Source organism: Pantherophis guttatus, chromosome 2 (assembly GCF_059756535.1).
Source record: "Pantherophis guttatus breed Tessera chromosome 2, ASM5975653v1, whole genome shotgun sequence".
NCBI lineage: Eukaryota > Metazoa > Chordata > Lepidosauria > Squamata > Colubridae > Pantherophis > Pantherophis guttatus.
This window is the reverse complement of record NC_142064.1, coordinates 247,090,444-247,111,125: the sequence shown is the minus strand read 5'-3', so window position 1 is coordinate 247,111,125 and position 20,682 is coordinate 247,090,444. Positions and strand designations below refer to the sequence as shown.

Genomic DNA, 20,682 nt, shown 5'->3' with positions numbered 1-20,682 from the left:
AGGCATAGTGGTAATGGGCATCTGTTTGAAATACTGGGCACAGAGACCCTCCCCCCCCATCCAAACCTCTTATGAAAAAAAAATTTTTTTTCTTGAATTTCCAACTTCACACAATTTGAGCACTCTTTCCAGTCCGTTTGAAAGCATGAACTAATATACTTGTAAAAAGGGTGTCCATGAGATTGCAGGAAAAACAGAACAATCTAGTCCTTTTGCACACCCAGCCTGCTCTATGGCTCACACTTCATCACTCATGCTCATCCACCATTACTGAGGTCATTGGCAAACATTACGCTAGGCCCTAAAGTGTTTTGCCCCAGCTACGGACCCCAAAGAACGCAGCACACACAAAGTCTGTACAAACCTTAGTTTACTAAATTAAATCAGTCTTTTTCAAACAGCCTTTGTTTGAAAAAGACTGATTTAATTTAGTAAACAGCCTACAAGAATCCAAAGAATAAATAATCGTAATCTTGCTATGGTTGGCAGAAAGCCCAGAAGCAATTTGCAGGAAGCTGATAAGAGAACTAAGATCAAGACGAAGGAGAGTGAACGAAGTTGTTCCCTGCAAATTGCCTCAGTCGTAGTCCTTCCTTAAATAAGATAAGGGAGTGGTCAATTAGTCCCAAGCCTTACTCTCGAGGAGACCTCCTCCTGAGGAGCCACTCCTGCCTTTTGGCAGCTCTGCGCACCTGTGCATCAAGAAGAGGCTCCTCCTCCTCTTCCTCTTCACTTATAGGAGCTTCTGGAGGTTCTGAAGGCCCTGGCTGAATCCCCGCCTCTGGCACCACATCTTCTGCAGCCTCCTCATTGTCTGACTTGAGTGCCAGCTGCACAAGCTGCTGGCGCAGCACCACACCAACCTCCTCGCTGTCTGAATCAGCTACTAGCTGCACAGGCCGCTGACAGGCCACAACATAAAGCATTTTTTTTTTGCTTCAGCAAAGAAGTACCATACCATGGTGCCACATTCAACCCTCTAGGTATCCCAGCTCTCCCCATCTTCAATTGATATCTGAAATTTAGTTGGGTATATTTTATTTACTGTACTTTTCGGAGTATAAGACACACTTTTTCCCCCTAAAAGAGGGTGGAAATGTTAGTGCTTCTTATACACCGAATGCAGCCAGTTTTGGCCTCCCGAAACCCTGCCCTGCATGTCCCGTTTTTGCCAAAAATAGGCCTGTTTTTCACAAAAATGGGATGCGCAGAGGGTTTGAGATGCCTGCAGAGTGCTCCTGGGGGCTGGGGAGGGCAAAATGTGATGCATGGGGAGTTTGGAAACTCTGCAGGCCTCCCAAACCCTCTCCGCATCCCATTTTTGCAAAAAAAAAAAAAAAGGCCCATTTTTGGCCTCCCAAACTCCCCACGCATTGCGGTTTTGCCCTCCCCATCCCCCAGGAGCACTCTGCAGGCCTCCAAAACCCTCTGTGCATACAGTCTCTCTTTTTAAAAGGTAACAGGTAAAGCTTTTCCCTGTCCATTCATGTCCAAATCTAGGGGGCAGTGCTCCTTTCCATTTCTTAGCCAAGGGAATCAGCGTCATCCGAAGATGCTTCCATGGTCATGACTATACACTGAGGCGCATGGAATGCTGTTACCTTCCCACCAAAGTGGTACCTATTTATCTACTTTCATTTACATGCTTTCAAACTGCTAGATGGGCAGGAGTTGAGGCAAGTAATGGGAGCTCACCCTATTATGCAACGCTTGGGGCTCGAACCTGGGCTGACAGCTCAATGTCTTTAACTCCTAGCCATTGTGTCCCCCTTTTCTCTTTTTAAATTGCTTCAATTCCCCAAGTCATTGGAAAAACAGGCTAAGAATGTTTAGCTGCCATCACCATAACATTGTTGGATGGTGGCTTTCGGAGGGCAAAACAAGGGATGTTCCCCAACCAGTTGGAAGTTGCCTGCTTTGACCCTGCACATTGTATGAATGTAATCAATGCAAGACTGAGGTTATACTGAGCCTCCATCACTGAACCAGCTGGATCTCTGCCTGATAGAAAGTGATTAAAAACCATGAGTTCTGCTACAAGGAAAATTACAAAACCCTGGCAAAGCACGTTGGAAAGATACTCAGGGAATGATACAGGAGTTTTAAGAGTTCTCTACATTTTTTTAAAAAACTTGCTTCTATTGGGAATTAGGACAAATTGTAGATTTTATTTACTATGCATAACTGCCTGGAAGTTCAATTTATGCTATGAATTCCTGCTGGTAACCGTCACATGTGAATGAAATGTAAATTATTCAATCAAAGCAATTGCAGATGGGCACTGTGCCAGCTAAGCTTTCAGTTATAAGCACCCAACCATCAGCTTGGTTTCCCTTCAAGGCCTGAAAGAAACTAATGGGCCATTCAGGAGGCTTTGAAGGTTACAGAATTGGGAGAGCCACCATTAGGAAATGCATCTGATGAAATATGTATAAGAGGGATGAAGAAATATAGAATTGGGGTAGTGGTGGTTTTTTTTTTTTTTTTTTTTTGCTTGATTGGTTGTAAGGAAAGGGTCTGGGGGTAGTGGGAAATTCTACAAGTGAGCTGTATGAATCACACTGATTTTAATTCATGTGGATTTGTTCTGAAGTACAGGTAGTCCTCCACTTACGACCACACAGAATTAACATTGCTAAGCAAAGAGATTAAATGCATTACTCTGGCTCCTATGCTCTGGAATGAGAGAGAACAGGTCTTTTTCAGCTATTTTAAGATATCATTAAGAATTTTTTTCTTGATATTTGCATGAAACCTATGGGGACTGCAACTTGGACCCCTTATTGCCCCATAGCTGTTTCCAAAGGGCCTCAGTCAATCCTGACTGGATTTTCTTAAAGCTTGCATGAATGCACATAAGAACAGCATAGAGCCGTGGTGGCGGAGTGGTTAGAATGCAGTACTGCAGGCTATTTCTGCTGACTGCTGGCTGCTTGCAGTTTGGTTGTTCAAGTCTCACCAGCTCAAGGTTGACTCAGCCTTCCATGCTTATAAGATTGGTAAAATGAGGACCCAGATTGTTGGGAGCAATAGGCTGACTCTGTAAACCACTTAGAGAGAGCTGTAAAGCACTGTGAAGCGGTATATAAATCTAAGTGCTATTGCTATAAATGGAAATTGTAGATGGGTCATTTTTATTGAGCTTTGAGTCATTCTTGACTCTTGGTAGCTACCTAAAAATATCTCTGCAGTTTTCTGGCAAGGTTTTTTCAGAATTGGTTTGTCTTTGCCTTCTTCTTAGGGCTGAGAGAGATGGACGGACCCAAGGTCTCCTTAGTGCCCAAAGCAAAGTTGGAATTTATGGTCTCCTGGATTATAGTCCAACACTCTGACTCAAATACACTAGACAACTCTTTGAGAAGTTGCAGGGTTCCATAATCCAGGGCTTCCCTATCTTGTCTTCAAAATCCAGATGATCATGAAATGGCAGGAAAGATACACATCTTTGCTACTACCTAGCTAGATTTTTTTTTCCCCAACACAGATATGGTAGCCCTATCCTGGCCTAAGCCTCACTACTTTTATCTAGGGTTACCATGTATCTTAAACTGGAAAGGAAGGTATGGATAATTGGAAAGGAGGACAAATTGGGAGAAAGGAGGATACTGTGGCATCTGTGACACAAATTACAGCAAAAATATGAAAAAAGTATTTAGGCCTATATGTATATGAAATTACCTTTTCCAGCATCATAAAGCCTGGTTTTTCAATTGCAATACTTTTACAACAAATCTTTCTTTCCAAAAATATCCCAAAGTCGAATTTTTCAACTGGACTTTCTTGTTTTTTCTTTGAAGACATTTCACTTCTCATCCAAGAAGCTTCTTCAGCTCCGACCGGATGGTGGGGAATGGAAGGATTTATATTCCTTGTAGAGAGCTGGTCATTTGCATCCTTTTAGAGGGTCGTTGAGGCCACTTGGAGGTTTATCTGTGTCCTCAGGGTCACCTGAGTAGCGCAAATGGACGTGGAGCCTTCTTGGCTGCAGGATGTTTTCTGCCCTGTGTCCCTTTACCATTGAAGACAGAAGCAAGCTATTGGGAATGAGTCTGTTGTCTGTATCTCAAACTGAAGCACAAATGGTTCCTGTATCCTGCAATTTTTCTGGAAATCCGTTCATACTCCTGCACCATTCAAAGCAGTGGGTGAAATCTAAAATTTGTTACTACCGGTTCTGTGGGCGTGGCTTAGTGTGGGGGGGGTAATGTGACTGGGTGGGCATGGCCATTTTTTCTAACTTTTAAAACCATTTTTTCTACAACCTCTTCGGTGAAGAGGTCGTAAAAAAATGCTTTCAAAAGGCTCTGACGATCCCAGCTGAGTTGCCTCATCGGCAGAGACTTTTTTTCTTTTAAATGCCTCTGACGATCAGGCAAATCAGCTTGGATCGTCAGAAGCATTTAAAAGAAAAAAAGTCTCTGCCGATCAGGCAACTCAGCTTGGATCATCAGAGCCTTTTGATCCCAGCTGAGCCTTGTGATCATCAGAGGCTTTTTTTTTTTTTTTACTTTTAAAAGCATTTTTTTGGCCGAAGAGGTTGTAGAAAAAATACTTTTAAAAGTAAAAAAAAAGCCTCTGATGATTGTGCAGATCAGCTGGGCATTGGGGGGGGGCAGGGAATTTTGCTACCGGTTCTCCGAACCACCCGCCTCCATTGCTACTGGATCGGGCGATCTGGTCCGAACCAGGAGCATTTCACCCCTGATTCAAAGGGTGTTCATTCCAAAGCACACAGCTAAATAAAAGTCCAGTTTCTTCCTGAAAAAGCATGGGATTATGGGATGACCATAACCTGGATGATTGAGAATCTCCATAGACAATTTCAAAAATATCTGCTAGCAATAATACACAATATTTCACCATAGAAATGTACGATGAGTCATGTGAAATACAGATTACTGTGATCATAGATTTGAAGGGGCTAGATTGAAACCAGGGGTGGTATTCACTTACCTTCGCTACTGGTTTGCAAATGTGAATGTGTGCCTCCTGTACGCATGTGCACAGGCGCAGAGGGTCAAAAATGGGATGTGATGATGTCTGGGTGGATGGGTGGAGCGATCGCGCGATCCGGATAGAGCCGGCTGAATTTCACCACTGATTGAAACCATTATTGGAATCAGGGAAATAAATTAAATAATGTAAATATAGGTTGTGGAGTCTATTGTTGGAGGAAAGAAAGAAAGAAAGAAGCAGACAATTTACAAGGTCACAATTCATGAAAGTTTGAATCATTCATGTTGTGGAAACAGCCCAAACTGCAGAATAGAAGAGAAAGAACTGGAGAAGATAACAAAATACAAAGACCTGCAAATAGAAATAGAATGACTGTGCCAAAAGAAAGCGAAGGTAGTACAACAGCGATAGGTGCCTAAAACAACTGGAGCACCACTTGATCACCTTCGGCATTGACAAATTCACCATCAGTCAATTGCAAAAGGCAGCTTTACTTGGAACAGCTTACATCGTGTATCAATACCTTTGACATGATTAATCAACGTTTCCCTATCCCACATCCTTGGGAAGGATTCAATAGGTGGATACAAATGCCAAATCTGACTGTGTGAGAGCCAAGGTGGCACAGTGGTTAGAATGCAGTACTACAGGCTACTTCTGCTGACTGCTGGCTTCTAGCAGTTCGACAGTTCAATTCTCACTGGTTCCAGGTTAACTTTCCATCCTTCTAAGGTCGATAAAATGAGGACCCAGATTGTTGGTGGCAATATGCTGACTCTGTAAACTGCTTAGAGAGGGCTGCAAAGCATTGTGAAGTGGTTTATAATTCTAAATTCTGTTGCTATTGTGTGATGAAACAAAACAATAAAAAAAAAAGCTGGACAAAATTTGATTTTAAGCATATGCCTGTTGGACCAAGGACACGAGGATAAAAACCAGAACATGTTCTCCTGTTGCCCCACACCTGCTAACTCTACACTTAGCAAGCCAAATATTTCTTTGGAAAAAAGGCAGGAAAAAAAATAGTAAGGTTGCTTATAATACAGAGATATGCCAATGGTTTCAGAGTTTTAGAAAATAAATGTAGGTTTGCTCATTAAAAACTCCCCATTTTAAAACAGGCACATCAAACCCTTGCACCGAGGGACTTTAAAATATAATTCCTGTTAATTTGGAGAAAACACTTTATATTCATAAGCTTTTCTGATTGAAGCAGCCCATTTCAAAATATCCGTACTGACAACACTAACAGTGTTTTCACGTAGGCAAAAATAAAATATCAGAAACCAAAAGAAAAACCTCTCAGCTTTCTGTAAATTAAGTTGTGTCCCTTGCTTGCATAATTGGCTGCTGGCAGAAGCGCCTGTGATTTGCAGAAAATGTGGCTAGAAATGCTCTACTTACTGGTTGCTATTTGGCAATGGGGATTCAGGCAGATGCCTTGTTAGTAGGCACATCAGTTTTTTCTGCAAAATCCTGGATTTGCCAGCTACTTGCCTAAAAATATATATATGAGATTATTTTTGCTCTCAAAAGGTGTTTTGCAAAACTACAGCGTCATCGCGGTTGAAATAATTGAAGTCTTACATTTCAAACACTGCAAACAGCCGCTACAGCAAATCCTTGGCAGCTCTGAAGAATTCCTTGTGCCTCTGAGAAAAGAGCCTCAAATTACTCCAACAAGAACTGAGTAGGATGCATTGGTACACTGATTTCTGCCCTAACGCTCAGCATTGCTATTGTCTGAAAACTAGTATCAGATGCCTGTACACCTAAAAGAGAATTTGGAACTCTGGGTTAGCATCACCATTTCAACTTAGAAATGTATATATTATAGGACTTCCGGGAAAGAAATGGGATGGAGAGGACCAGGATTAGCCACAAGTACTTCAGACAGTTGCTCCTTGTGTGGAGACTGCAAACAATGGTCTCTGGCAGGTGAGAGCTTTGAGAGTCAAAGGAATATCATCATAACCCAAGCTATGATTCGGTATTTCTAGAACAGGGATCGGCAACCTTAAACACTCAAAGAGCCACAAAGGTCCTAACCCCCCTTCAATTCTGAAGCCAACTGGAAGTCCGGTTCCCCTATCATAGAGTCTCCTCCTAGCACGGCGTCTTTTTTCCTCTACCTGTCCTAACCAAAAGCACTATCAATTGTGGAGCCAACTGGCGACAGGGAGCCACAGCAGAGGGATGAAAGAGCCACATGTGGCTCCAGAGCTGCAGGTTGCTGACCCCTGCTCTAGAAGGACCTACAGTTTGCATATGCTGTCAACCCTGAAGTTGGCTATGCCCTAATGCTCAGCATTGGTATTGTCTGAAAACTAGTATTAGATGCCTGTATGCCTGTGAAAGCTGCAGGAACTTTCACCAGTTGTGCCAATATGATGTATCCAGTAAAATTGTTCTTTGAGGAATCTACCTGCCTCAGAGTTCGACTTCCTATGGGTGCATTACTTGGAACACTGACATATGCCCTTCCTTAATCACTTTGGGAGATTGTTTATTAACTGCTTTTAAAATATTAAGGACCTTCATGAAGGTATGTTTTACCTTTGCATTTTCTTCAATCCTTAGTGAAGTAAGTTTTAAGGACTTACTTTTATTTATTTATTGTCTAAAAAAGGATGATAAGAACATTAATTATTGAAAGTTACAGATTAAGAATTCAAGATTAAAAAAATCTTGAATTAAGATTTTGAAATTAATTATAAGAATTCTTCCCATGGGAAAATACTGATGATTTGAATATTGCAAAAAAAAAAAAAAAAAAGATAAAAAGGATTCTGAAGGTTAGTAACTAAAAGGAACCAGAAGAATAAAGATTGTAATTAAAGGAGAAGAGTACTTAAATTGGACTTACTAATAAAGAATGGAACAAAATACTTTAATGTTGAATGTGTAGAAGAATGTTCATGAACAATGAATTCAGAAGTTGATTTTAAAAATGTCTCTTACTATAGACAGGCTGTGATTGGAAGATAATATGGAAGAGTAAGATTTGCCAGTTAGGTTTGAGACTGTTTTAAAAGTAGATTTAAAAATGAAAATTTTTAAATTTTTAGGGGAATAATTTAGAAAGTGATGCCACATGGATATACAAATGAAACTGATTGATATCTTATCAAAAGAGTGAACTAGATGTCTTCCTTATATTGGATTTATAACAGAGACTTCAAGTTTTGAAGGATTTTGTTGGAAGGGACAAAGAAAAAATGAGAAGAAATCAAATTCTGGAACCAATATTTGAGGGGATTAAGGATCAAGATTATTAAAAGTAAAGGGAAGGAATATAAAATTGGTCTATTTGATCAAGGTTAAGGTAGACATGTTGTTATATCTGATAAACCTTAATGGATTTTTGCTGATTGGAATTGAATGATGAGGTTATAATAGTTTGCTTAGAAATAAGAGATGAGATGTAGGAAAAAATATATATTTTCTCATATTTTAGTAAAAGATAATAATTTACTATTTTTTTCATATTTATTGTGATGGGGGAAGTAATTTTTATATATTTTTCTTTTCTTTTTCTTTCTTTCCCTCCTTTACTTTTTATGGTTTTCTTTTTCCTTTAGTTAGTTCTTACCTTTTTAATTGCAATGTCCAATATATTTAAAACAAACAAACAAACAAACAAACAAACAAATAAACAAATAGGTTGTAGAAGTTAATATAAATTAAGAGGGCCAATCTAGTGTAGAGAGAGAGAGAGAGGGAGGGAGGGAGGGAGGGAGAGATAGATAGATAGATAGATAAGAGATGATGGACAGGTAGGTAGGTAGATGGTAGATAGATAGATAGATAGATAGATAGATAGATAGATAGATAATAGATGATGGAAGGATGGATAGGTAGGTAGAAGATTGATAGAAGATAGATAGATAGATAGATAGATAGATAGATAGATAGATAGATGATGGGCAGATGGAGAGGGAGGGAGAGAGGGAGGGAGGAAGAGAGAGAGCAAGCAGTATATCACTTGTGAAAGATCTACTGTTTAATTTTCTGGAATTGAAATTGGAAAAAATGCAGCTTTTGTATATGATAAAATAATCTTCCTTTTCTCCTTCTTTTGTTTATTTTTTGATTCTTCCATTGTGCTTTGTATGTGTGTGTGTGTGTGTGTGTGTGTGTGTGTGTGTGTGTGTACGTGTGTACACGATTCCTCTCCTGATGAGAGCTTTTTGGAATGAATTGAGAAGGGCTTGCTCTGCTGGGCAGCCCTGTATTGTTATGTAATCATGTTCTATTTATTCATACAAGAATTATAATTAAACAGCAGGCAGCACTTGGAGAAGCAATTATTTTTAGAAGTTATTTGAAAACAAACCAACAATATCTGGGATAGGAATGGGAACACAGGCTGTAAATCAGATCTATTGTTCTGGCTTATCCTCATGACTCACTAACTGTAACATCTAGGTATTCCACTGTTTTGAAAGCCTATATCCTTTTACTGTTGCCTATGTCTCATTCACCTTCAGCTTGTGAATGCAGACTAAATTTATCCTTAGCTTTCCAGTTTTAAAATAGCATTTTCCTAGTTCTCCTGATTTGCCTTGTCTCATTAACATTGCTGGGGAAATCTGGTCATTGGGACCTTTTCTTCATTGCCATGTTGTCTTGAGCTGCTGAAGAGACTGGCCCCACAATTTCCAACCATCTGCCCACATACAGATAGTCCTCAATTTAACAACTGGTTGCTTAGCAACAGTTCAAAGTTATGACGGACTCTCCCCCTCCCCAATCTAATTATAACCTGGTGCCAAAATTCTGATGGTTCCCCCACTCCACCCCATGGCCACACAATCACGTTTCGGGCACTCGCCCAACCAGTCTGTATTTATTGCGGTTTGCAGTGTCTGCACTCATGTGACTGGGATTTACAGTGTTTTTGCTGGCAAAAAATAGCCCATAGCAAACCATAGATTCACTAATGACTTTACGACCGTTGCCTCATGACTGCTGCAAAAAACATAAAATCAGGTTGGTCATGTGGGTGAACCACTTTAAGACCATCACAACTTACCACCATAATGGGCAGGCTCCATTATGGTCGTACATCGAGGACAACCTGTACTGTCCGAGCAGTACTTTATCAGTACAGCTTATCTGGTATGTGTTTGTGTGTGTGTCTGTGGTTACTCTAATGGGTGGGGGGAATTCTGGGAGTTAAAGTTCACACATTCTAAAGTTACCAAATTTGAAAAAACACTGCTATAACATTTCCAGAGAGATGAAGGTAAAAACCAGAATGGTTCAAATTCTACTCAGAAATAAATTCTCTTAAATTAAATGGAACTGGTTTTCATATGCCAAGCAAAAGAATGTATGCAAGGAGGATATGGTGCACAGGATCAATCTTCTCCTTCTCCTTCTCCTTCTCCTTCTCCTTCTCCTTCTCCTTCTCCTTCTCCTTCTCCTTCTCCTTCTCAGTATATTATCCGGGCACTTCATTTTACCAAAACAACGACAACAACAGATATACTGGTAGTGATAATAATAATACACATAATAATTATAACAATAATTATATTAGCTTATTTATAATCATGTTATACTAGCATGCTTATAGTTATAGAGAACATTCATATTTTGCATACACATAACAATAATCTTTCTTCATCTAACGTCTACCTCTTATCTCTAGCCATTAATAAAACCTATTCCACGTTGAAGTCTACGCAAATTATTATTATTTCTATCATCACCTGTTTTTGATAGTTATTTTATTAAAGGTTACAATTTGCAACATTAAATACCCATGCAAATTATAAAAAGGAAAAAAATAGAAGGTGCAGAAATGGAGAAAAAATAGAAAGGAAAATAGAAAAAGAAAGGAAAAATAAGAATATAGTAAAGGGGAAAAAAAGAAATATATAAAGAAATGACTTTGCCCTTTATCATAAGCATAAATAATTTTAGTGACTTATTGCCTTCTCCTTAAACTACAGCAAATGGTCTCTACTTCTCATATTTCATCTCTTTTTTGTATACAAATGCATAAAATCTCTTTATTTTGGACAGGATGTTAGCGAAAGTCCATTAAGGGCTACCAGGGAAATCATCTCTTTTGAAACACAAGCCATTTCTATCATTTCTGTAGCAGGTCTAACTATTTAATTTCCTTGTAAAATCATATGTTTTGTCCTGCCTGTACTATTTCATGTCTAATTTTGTTTGTAAGAAAATTATTATGCATCTCCGCACGTACAAAAAAAAATTGGTATAATTTTCCAAAAAAGTCTTCCTAACAGTTATATTTTGATCACTTCCCTTTCTTGATATATTGCTGTTATGTTGATTTTCCTATGCTGTATGCATTTTGGCAAGCATTTTCAGAGGCTATTTATTCCTAAGGTGTATTTTTTTTTACATGCAGAATTTTGCAAAATGACCATTGCTAATGTACGTGCACATAATATACTCTGCTTATACACCTTTGTGCACAATTGTGATTGCAGCACGTAAGTTGGGGAAATGTGACCAACCGAAGAATAATTGCGATCGGGTTCATCTATTAGTTTGGGAATTGTAAATTAGATCAGGGCATTTTAATATGTGAACCCCATTTAAATCTCGTCCTTAGGAACTGGGTTATTATCATCCCAACAGAAACGACACAAAGAATTGATGTAGACATTTACGTCGTTCCAACATGACATCCTTTTCGTCTCTGGTGAGCTATCTAGAACAAAGCAAAAATGAGCCATAATGTTGCCCGTGTGGGAAGCAATGGCCACGTTCAAAGCAATAAAACAGATGTTTGATGGCTGAAAAATATTGGGCAGCTCCTGGTGTCGCAGTGACAAGTGCCAGCAGATGTTGTTTTTGCCATCTTTCCTTCTCCTTCCTTGACCTCCTGAAATTTTTTGAAAGGCCGTTGATCGCCTTTACATCTCGTGTAGGTTTTCATCCCCTGTCAGATTAAGGGACAGGGAACACAGGAACAAGGAAAAGGGAGGGTCCACAATCTGTCTTTCTGTCTCTCATCTCAAACCTGTTTTCCATTTCTGCATTTAATATATGTATGAAAATGAAGGAAACCACTCTTAATCTGCAGATAAAGACCATAGAAGAACGTCAGTGTTCCAGAACAACCCAACTCCAATTAAAAACTCCGAGACAGGCATCATCGCAAAGCTTCCATTTATTAGAGTAGGTATACTCTAATAAGTGCACTGGTGCACTTCAAGGTGTTGGTTACCACCTTTAAAGCGCTCCATGGCATAGGACCTAGTTATCTTCGAGACCGCCTGCTGCTACCAATGACCTCCCACCGACCTGTGCGCTCCTACAGAGAGGGCCTCCTCGGGATGCCATCAGCCAAGCAATGCAGGCTGGTGACCCCCAGGGGGAGGGCCTTCTCTGTGGGGGCACCTACCCTCTGGAATCAGTTGCCCCCAGAGATAAGGAGAATCCAAGACCTCAGTGCCTTCCACCGTGCCCTTAAAACCCACTTTTTCCAGCAAGCCGGGCTGGCTTAAGAAGAAATTTTTAAAAGTTTTAAATTGTTTTGTGATTTTTAATTTTTGGGCCAAATTTATATATATCTTTTTAATTGTTTTTAATGTTTGTATTGTATGTTTTTTATCTGGCTGTACACCGCCCTGAGTCCCTCGGGAGAAGGTGCGGTATATAAATTCAAAATAAAATAAAATAAAATAAATAAAATAAATCTGGGAAAACCCGAATCTGAGAATTCCAGGTTTTCCTTCAGTAAATCAAAACCCCAAAATCCAGCCCCTGCACCCATCAGTCCATCACATGGCCCAATCATCATCCGTCCCAACTTGAGTCACCACTGCAACCACTCCTCCTCCAGATGCAAAAACACCATGACCTTGACCGAAAAGAAGAATGCTATTATGTCTAACCACAATGTCTCTACTAAATCTCCCCCTCCTACTTTCCCAAGCACAAGAAGATGGCAGTGTGGAAGCTTCCAGTGTTAATATGGCTTCCAAAGCTGACAAAGAGAACCTTCCACATCCATTGGGTGATATGAGGCAATAGCAGGCAGTCCTCAACTTATGACAGTTCATTTAGTGATAGTTCGACGCTACGACAGCACTGGAAGAAGTGACGTGTGACTGTTTTTCATATTTCTTATGACCATTGCAGAATCTCCGTGTTACATTCATCAACATTCAGACTCTTGGCAATTGGTTCATATGGATGATGGTTGCAGTGTCCCGGAGTCATGCAATCCCCTTTTGACTAGCAAGCCAGATTTACTGAACAACCGTGTTACTAACTTAACATGTGCAGCAATTCACTTAACAACTATGACAAGAAAGGTCGTAAAATGGAGCAAAGCCCAGTTAACAACTGTCTTGCTTAGCACAGAAATGTTGGGCTCAGTTGTGGTTATAAGTTGAGAAGTATCTGTACAGTTTTCTAAACGGCTGCATTTAAAATTTGACCAGGAAGGGAAGCATAAATCTATAGAAAATGTGCATATGCTAATATACCATATTTTTCAGCGTATAAGATGCACTGGAATATAAGACGCAGCTTAGTTTTTGGGGAGGAAAATAGGAAAAAAAATCTGCCTACCAGCTAGCATCTGGCTAGCATCCTTAGCCTGGTCACTTCAGCACATTAGTTTGCTGGTTTTGAGCGTGCATGCTTTTTATCTCCTGCTTGGGGAGAAAAAACAGCTTCTAAAGCACAGCTGAGAGTCAGAGGGAGCAGGCAAAGCATGGAAGATGGCTTCACTCGCTAGCGCCTCGTTAGGGCTGATAAAAAACTTCACAGCTGAGAGTCGGAGGGAGCAGGCAAAGCAGGGAAGCAGAGATTGCTTCACTCGCTAGCACCTCGTTAGGGCTGAAAAAAAGCTTCGAAAAAGCTACATTCGGAACATAAGACGCACCCAAATTTTCAGCCTCTTTTAGGGGGAGAGGGGGAAGTGCGTCTTATTCTCCGAAAAATACGGTGTAAGTATGGGTACTAATTTACTATATCTTAATTTGTGATATCTTAATGAAAAATGGAGGCTACTGCCTTGGGAAACGGAATGATGAAATGCATGTGGTATCATCCCAGGATCTTGTCCAAGTACCTGAATCCATGGGCAGCCTGATGGAATCTCCAATCTTCCTGTTTATGGTTTTTTTTAATCTTAAAAAAAGAATTGGCCAGATAGTAGGCAAATGCATTGATCGGAGTAGTTCGCACAATTTCTTGCTTTGGCAAGCACAGCTGAATTTTACCTTGCTGAGTGAAAAGGGAAGCAGGCAGCAGACAAGGAGATCATTAGTAACAGTTGAAGACAAGCGTTCACCGTTCATGCCGGAGAGGAAGAAGCAAGATTTATCTGTAAATAAACAAGCATAGTTTCACAGGTAAGGGGACAGGACAAAGATGGATAGGTTATAAGGAGCTGTGAATTTCCCCTTGCCAGCAAAGTACATTTACAATGATGTTGTTGTTGTTTTTGCATGCATTAAGGTAGATGTTATTTTTGGTGGGGCATTTTTCATAGGATGAACAAGAAGAGAAAGTTGGAGGGATTCATCTTCAAATCTGTCATGATAGAATGCAAATAGATGATAGATGATAGATAGATAGATAGATAGATAGATAGATAGGTAGATAGATAGATAGACAGATAGATGATAGATAGATAGATAGATAGATGATAGATGATAGAGAAAGAGAAAGAGAGAGGGGTATGTGTGTGTGTGTGTGTGTGTGTGTGTGAGAGAGAGAGAGAGAGAGAGAGAGAGAGAGAGAGAGAGAGAGAGATAATAGAATTAAGAGTAGTATGGATACAATACAGAATTTTTTTTCTTTCTTTCCTGTAGGATGCTATCTAATTCATTACCTAACAAAATGGCTTGGTAAAAGCAGATAATACACTTCTCTTAATAATTATTAGAATTTAACAGTGAATAATTCAAGAATGCATCACCACAGGCAGAATCTTCCTGTGATGCTTCTATTGTTGGTTCTATCTCAAAAAAAATAGGTAGACTGAATAGTGGTCCACATAAATTACTCCTTACATGGATACTCATAAGGATATTTACACATCTAGAATGTCAAGGCAAAGTGTGGCTTGGGCTCTTCATTCTTACCTGCCATTTTCTAGGCATTCTCTCTCCTCTCTCTGGGAAATAAAATGGTACTGTCCACACCAGTACCCTAGACAATACATGACCTAGATCAGGGATGGCTAACCTGTGGTACGCATGCCAGAGGTGGCATGCAGCGCCCTCTTTGATGGCACGTGAACCGTCGCCCCAGTCCAGCTCCACTGTGCATATGTGCGTGTCTCCCGCTGGCTAGCTGGTCTTCGGGTCTCTGCCTTCAGGGGGCTGCGTGCGCATGTGCGGTGGGACGCATGCAGGGGGGGCACATGTTTGTTTATTTATTTATTTATTTATTTATTTATTTATTTATTTATTTTGTCGCATTTCTATAGCCTGGCCCTGAGCCATGTAGGGCTTTAAAAGTAATAACCAACATCTTGAATGTGCATTGCATTTTGGAGGTTCAGGCGTGTGCATGCAGATTCACACGCATGCACGCACACTTTGGGCATTCAGTCCGGAAAAGGTTAGCCATCACTGCCCTATATCTTCAAAGACTTGACAGTTGTTCTATTGGAGTTACTCATTCTAGCACTAGCTGTCCTGTCTCACAAAATTCAACTGGTAAATTTATAAAGCTCCCAACTCTTCTAAGAACTTAAGTAGACACACATGAGTATTGATGGCACCTTGCTCTGCTGCCACAGGAGAGAGAAGTTCATCTTCCAATCTTCTCTCCATCCTCATCTTCCAAGATGGATGATAAACGATTGGCAGTATGGTCCATAGTGTCTTGTCCACTCATCCATGGCTTAAGGTATGAGTAGCTTCAACAGTTCTTTCTCCAGCCTCTGCTGCCATCTCCCATTCTTCACTGGGCATAGACAGTCCTTCTATTCCATCATGCCATGCTTGTACAGGTCTGTTCTAAAATGGGGCTGCTGACATCCTTATAACCTGGCTCTTAATATTTGGAAGAGCGAGCAAGCTCAAAGCCAGTTTAAATATCATATAAATTGGCTATATTTTAAGCCTTTCAGCACAGCAGGCCTCATTTCCAAGAGAGCGTAATTTATCACACACCTGGTCACTGGTGGATGGATAGGAGACTGGTTTAACTGAAAGATATCATCTGCCAAACAGAGGCATGATGAACAGCCCTCCTCACTTAACTTCCATATCTAACGTTCCAGATATTGAAACAGTTCTGTGACATGAGCAGTAGATGGAGCACAATCTCCTGCTGAAGGATCAAATGCACATTCTGAAATTGTATTTGTAACAGGCCAGGAATTCAGTCGGGGTAAGTAACTACAGATCAGTTAAAACAAAGCGGGGGACATTGGAGTTTGGAGAGCAGGGTGGGTGGGAAAAAACCCTAGGTGAGGATCCCAATATTTTCTAAAAACCAGTGAAAAAAAAACCCACAAAAGATGCCTGTGAGTGCATGAATGCATGCGATTTGGGCCAAGTATTTTGAAAGCCTTTGCTTGTATTAGAGTCTTTACATAATTTCAAAGTGAACTATCCAACATTCTGATCAACATTCTTTCAACATTCTATCAACAAGTCTATCAACATTCTGCTCAGTCTATGCTGTAGACCAGAGGTCTTCAAACTTGGCAGCTTTAAGACTTGTGGACTTCAACTCCCAGCATAGCTGGCTGGAGAATTCTGGGAGTTTGAAGTCCACAAGTCTTAAAGCTGCCAAGTTTGAGGACCCCTGCTGTAGACAGTGTCTCAGTACTGAACTGCAGCAGGTAGTTAAAATCCTGACAAGAGCATCGCAGGATTATATTTTGGACTGTATTGCTTCTTTTATGATTTTAATATACTTGATTGTTTTCAGCATAAAACAGTGGAGGCTATCCTTAAAAGAAACCTCAGCACAGCAGAAGTTAAAGGGCGATAGAAACAAAGCATTAACAACTCAGATCTCTCTCTCTGTCTCTCTCTGAAAATCAAGTGAGATGAAGGAAAAAGAAAAAGATTCTAGATCAGAAATGTCAGGTTTTAACTCCCTGTGCCTAGTTTGTTAGTGGCTGCAGCAGGACACCTGCCACTATGGTATAGTGCTGTGATGGCGAACCTATGGCACGCATGCCCAAAGTGGCATGCAGAGCCCTCTCTGTGAGCACACCAGCCGTCACCCGTTGCTCTTCCAAGTTCCGGTGTGCACATGCACACTGGCCAGCTGATCTTTGTGCACACGGGAGTGCCAGAAACTGGAAGAGCAGCTCCCTGGTGCGCATGCACATTCCGGAAACCAGAAGCTCAGCTTCCCAGCCCACGCATGTGCACCAGGGAACTGCTCTTCCAGTTTCTAACACTCCTGTGTGTGTGCACTGGGGAGCTGCTCTTCTGGTTTCTGGCGTTACTCCACCCCCACGCGCGCTCCCCCATTTTGGCACTCTGTGTAAGTCTCATTTTGGCACTGGTATAGTGGAAGAACCAGTTTCCAAATCTGGGTTATTTTCTAATCTTACTGAACTGCCCTAGGCCAATTGATTTCCTCCTACCCAATTTACTTTTCTGGTCTCTCAGGCAAAGAAGCCCATTTCCAAGTAAAGGTGGACTTTGTTTTCTGCCGCATGCCAATTTCCCTTTTTAAGATAAACAATTAAAAGACTCTCCTAATTGGAATAGGAAGCCTGCTCCAGGGGTATATGTGAGGGATCCCAGATTTATGTTTATTAATTTAGATTCTTTTATCCCTCCTGTATTATTCTTTTCATAAATAACTCAAGGCAATGAACATACATAAATACTGCAAGATCCAATCTGAGTTAGTCACCGGGACCAAAGGTTTGGTTTTCTGAACTTTCGGACTCGCGCTGGAGCCCATCCCCAGGGACTTCTCTGAGGATGGGTTCACCATTCTGGTGAGAGAGAAGTGCTCTCTGATGATGGGCTCCAGCATGAGTTCGAAAGCTCGGAAAACTATACTTCTGGTCCTGGTGACTGACACAATTACAATTGGATCTTGCAACAGTATCCTGGGACATGTATATTTGCCAACCTAGCAGTTCGGAAGCACATAAAAAATGCAAGTAGAAAAATAGGGAAAACCTTTTGTGGGAAGGTAACAGAGTTCTGTGAGTCTTTGGCATTTAGTCATGCCAGCCACATGACCATGGAAAAGTCTTCAGACAGCACTGGCTCTTCGGCTTTGAAACGGAGATGAGCACCACCCCCTAGAGTCGGGAACGACTAGCACATATGTGCAAGGGGAACCTTTACCTTTATACATAACATTCCTTCCTCCTCCTATTTTCCCCAGGACTATGTGGTGAGTGTGGCTGAAAGAGAGTGACTGGCTCAAAAGTCACCAAGTTGGCTTTCATGCCTAAAGTGGGATTAGAACTCACCATCTCCTGGTTTCTAGCCTGGAGCCTTAATCATTAGCCCAGGTAGAAGCAGAGCAGTCTATCTATGAATAAACAGCTCATATTTGGTTCATATGTCCTCTCCATATCATTGATGTTGTTATCTCTGACCCCTTCAGCCTCAAGTCTTCCATTTCAAGAACATCAGATATACTTGCACTGCAATCCTACATCTGGCTATTCACATTAAAAACCCTAGCACACTTAATGACATTTACTCCTAGAAGAAAACCAGAATAAATAATAAAATTTAACTAGGCAGCCTCAATGGCACAGTGGAATAAATAAAAATGCTGAAAGAATGCATTTTTAAAAGTTCACAATCATGAGGTCTCATCCCAATGGGGGTACTTCGTGAGGGATGATGATGAACCCAGGATTAGTGCATTCAGAAGGAAAGAAATCAAAGTTTTGTCTTTTCCTTGAACTGGCTTTACAAATGTATTACATTTTCTGTGGCCACATGATAGTGGTTTAAGAACAATCTTAATGGCCTTGGTTTGCAAGTCAACAATGCAATCAATGAAATACCCAGATTGAATAGTTAAGAAGCAGTTACAGATAGAGATAATAAAGATCCTAGAGAGGAAGCTGGGAGGCAAATTTAAAAAAACATAGCAACCAAAGTATTGAATCGGGCAAGAAATGATGGATAAATGATTTCTTTTTGTTGTTGTTCTGATTTGCTTTTCCTTTTCTCTCTCTCTCTCTTTTCTTTTCTTTTCTTTTTCTTTTCTTTGTTTCAGGTAGGTGACACGAATAGAAGCCAGGCAGGATAAAAAGAACATGTTTTTTCAGTAAAAGGTGATATGATTAAAAGTTAGAATAAGTGATAGAAATAAGAGAAAGGGGAATGTTAGTGTAGACACTTTTATGTAATAAAATAAAGTAACAATAAGAGAAAATATGGAATAATTGAACAATGACAGATTGCAATTTATTATAATTGTGTATCATTATTAGAAATATATAAGTAGATTGAATGTAATAACTATGATTAATTTTACTAGTTTTATTTGTATTAAATGTATGACACTCAGGTGCCACACTGTTCACGCATTGATTTGAAATGTTTGTAATTTTTTTTAAAAAAAATTAAAACAAAAAAAACAATGCATTCATATGAAAACATTTAGAGGTTTAGATGACAGTGGGATGGATCAAACATCAGTCAGTGAAGAGGGGCAGAAAGTATGACCTAATTGACGATGGGGACAGAATTATGTAGGGCTCGGTTCACATGTTCATCTTCACATTAAATAAAATGAGCAAGTGAGAAGATGATATTTGATGGAAAGTTGGATAATTGGATTGTGATTGTGTATTGACTAAAGAGTCTCCTAGTTGTACCAACACTATTCCCCCCACCCCTTTCTCTGCAGTGTCAGCACAGTCTATGCTGATTGTGGTTTGAAAAGCAAAATGACCCTGGCAGAAACACTTCAATATTTAATGTATAAGCTTCCTCCAAGAGACACTTTTATCTCTATTGTAAGTAGGTGCTAAACTCAATAGAAATCAGTTCAGGGACATTTCATCTACAAATCTTTAAATCCATTTCTGAAAGGTGCTCATAACATTTTTTTTTTTTGAGGTACACTATAATAAACTTTGAGAGATGCGGTGGCTCAGTGGCTAAAATGCTGAGCTTGTTGATCAAAAGGTTGGCAGTTCAGATCCCTAGTGCTGCATAACGGGATGAGCTCCCGTTACTTGTCCCAGCTTCTGCCAACCTAGCAGTTCGAAAGCACGTAAAAAATGCAAATAGAAAAATAGGGACCACCTTTGGTGGGAAGGTAACAGAGTTCCGTGTGCCTTTGGCATTGAGTCATGCCAGCCACATGACCACGGAGACGTCTTTGGACAGCGCTGGCTCTTTGGCTTTGAAACGGAGATGAGCATCGCCCCCTAGAGTTGGGAACGACTAGCACATATGTGCGAGGGGAACTTTTACCTTACTTTATAATAAAGTTTGCAGCAAAAGTGGACTTTATGATGAAAAATATTTGTGGCAAATTTGAAAGAGAAAAGTGGAGAAAGGTTTTGGCAAAAGAAACTGGGAATGGCAAGGAAACATGATGTTATTTTGTGAATGGATTGGAACTGATTGGAACTGAGTGTTGGGATTAGAGATTTATTAACTCTCTATTAGTAAGATTAATTCACTCATCTTTTACATTAAACCAGATGATGGCCCTTATGCTAGCAAAGTTCCTGCAATTTCTTGTTATTTTTAAAAATGGGAGGTGGGAAAAAGTGAAAAGCTAAACTCTCAAATTCTTTGTATCAACCACCTG

The 20,682-nt window shown here is 40.2% G+C and overlaps 1 long non-coding RNA gene across 1 annotated transcript in view; it reads left to right on the top strand.

The window, feature by feature from the left end:
• LOC132709701 (uncharacterized) overlaps positions 1–20,682 on the top strand; it is a 47,379-nt gene that overhangs the window by 12,843 nt on the left and 13,854 nt on the right. Inside the window, exon 2 of the long non-coding RNA XR_015731975.1 lies at positions 19,132–19,189. This is a non-coding gene — a long non-coding RNA (uncharacterized LOC132709701). The remainder of the gene's footprint in view (positions 1–19,131; positions 19,190–20,682) is intronic.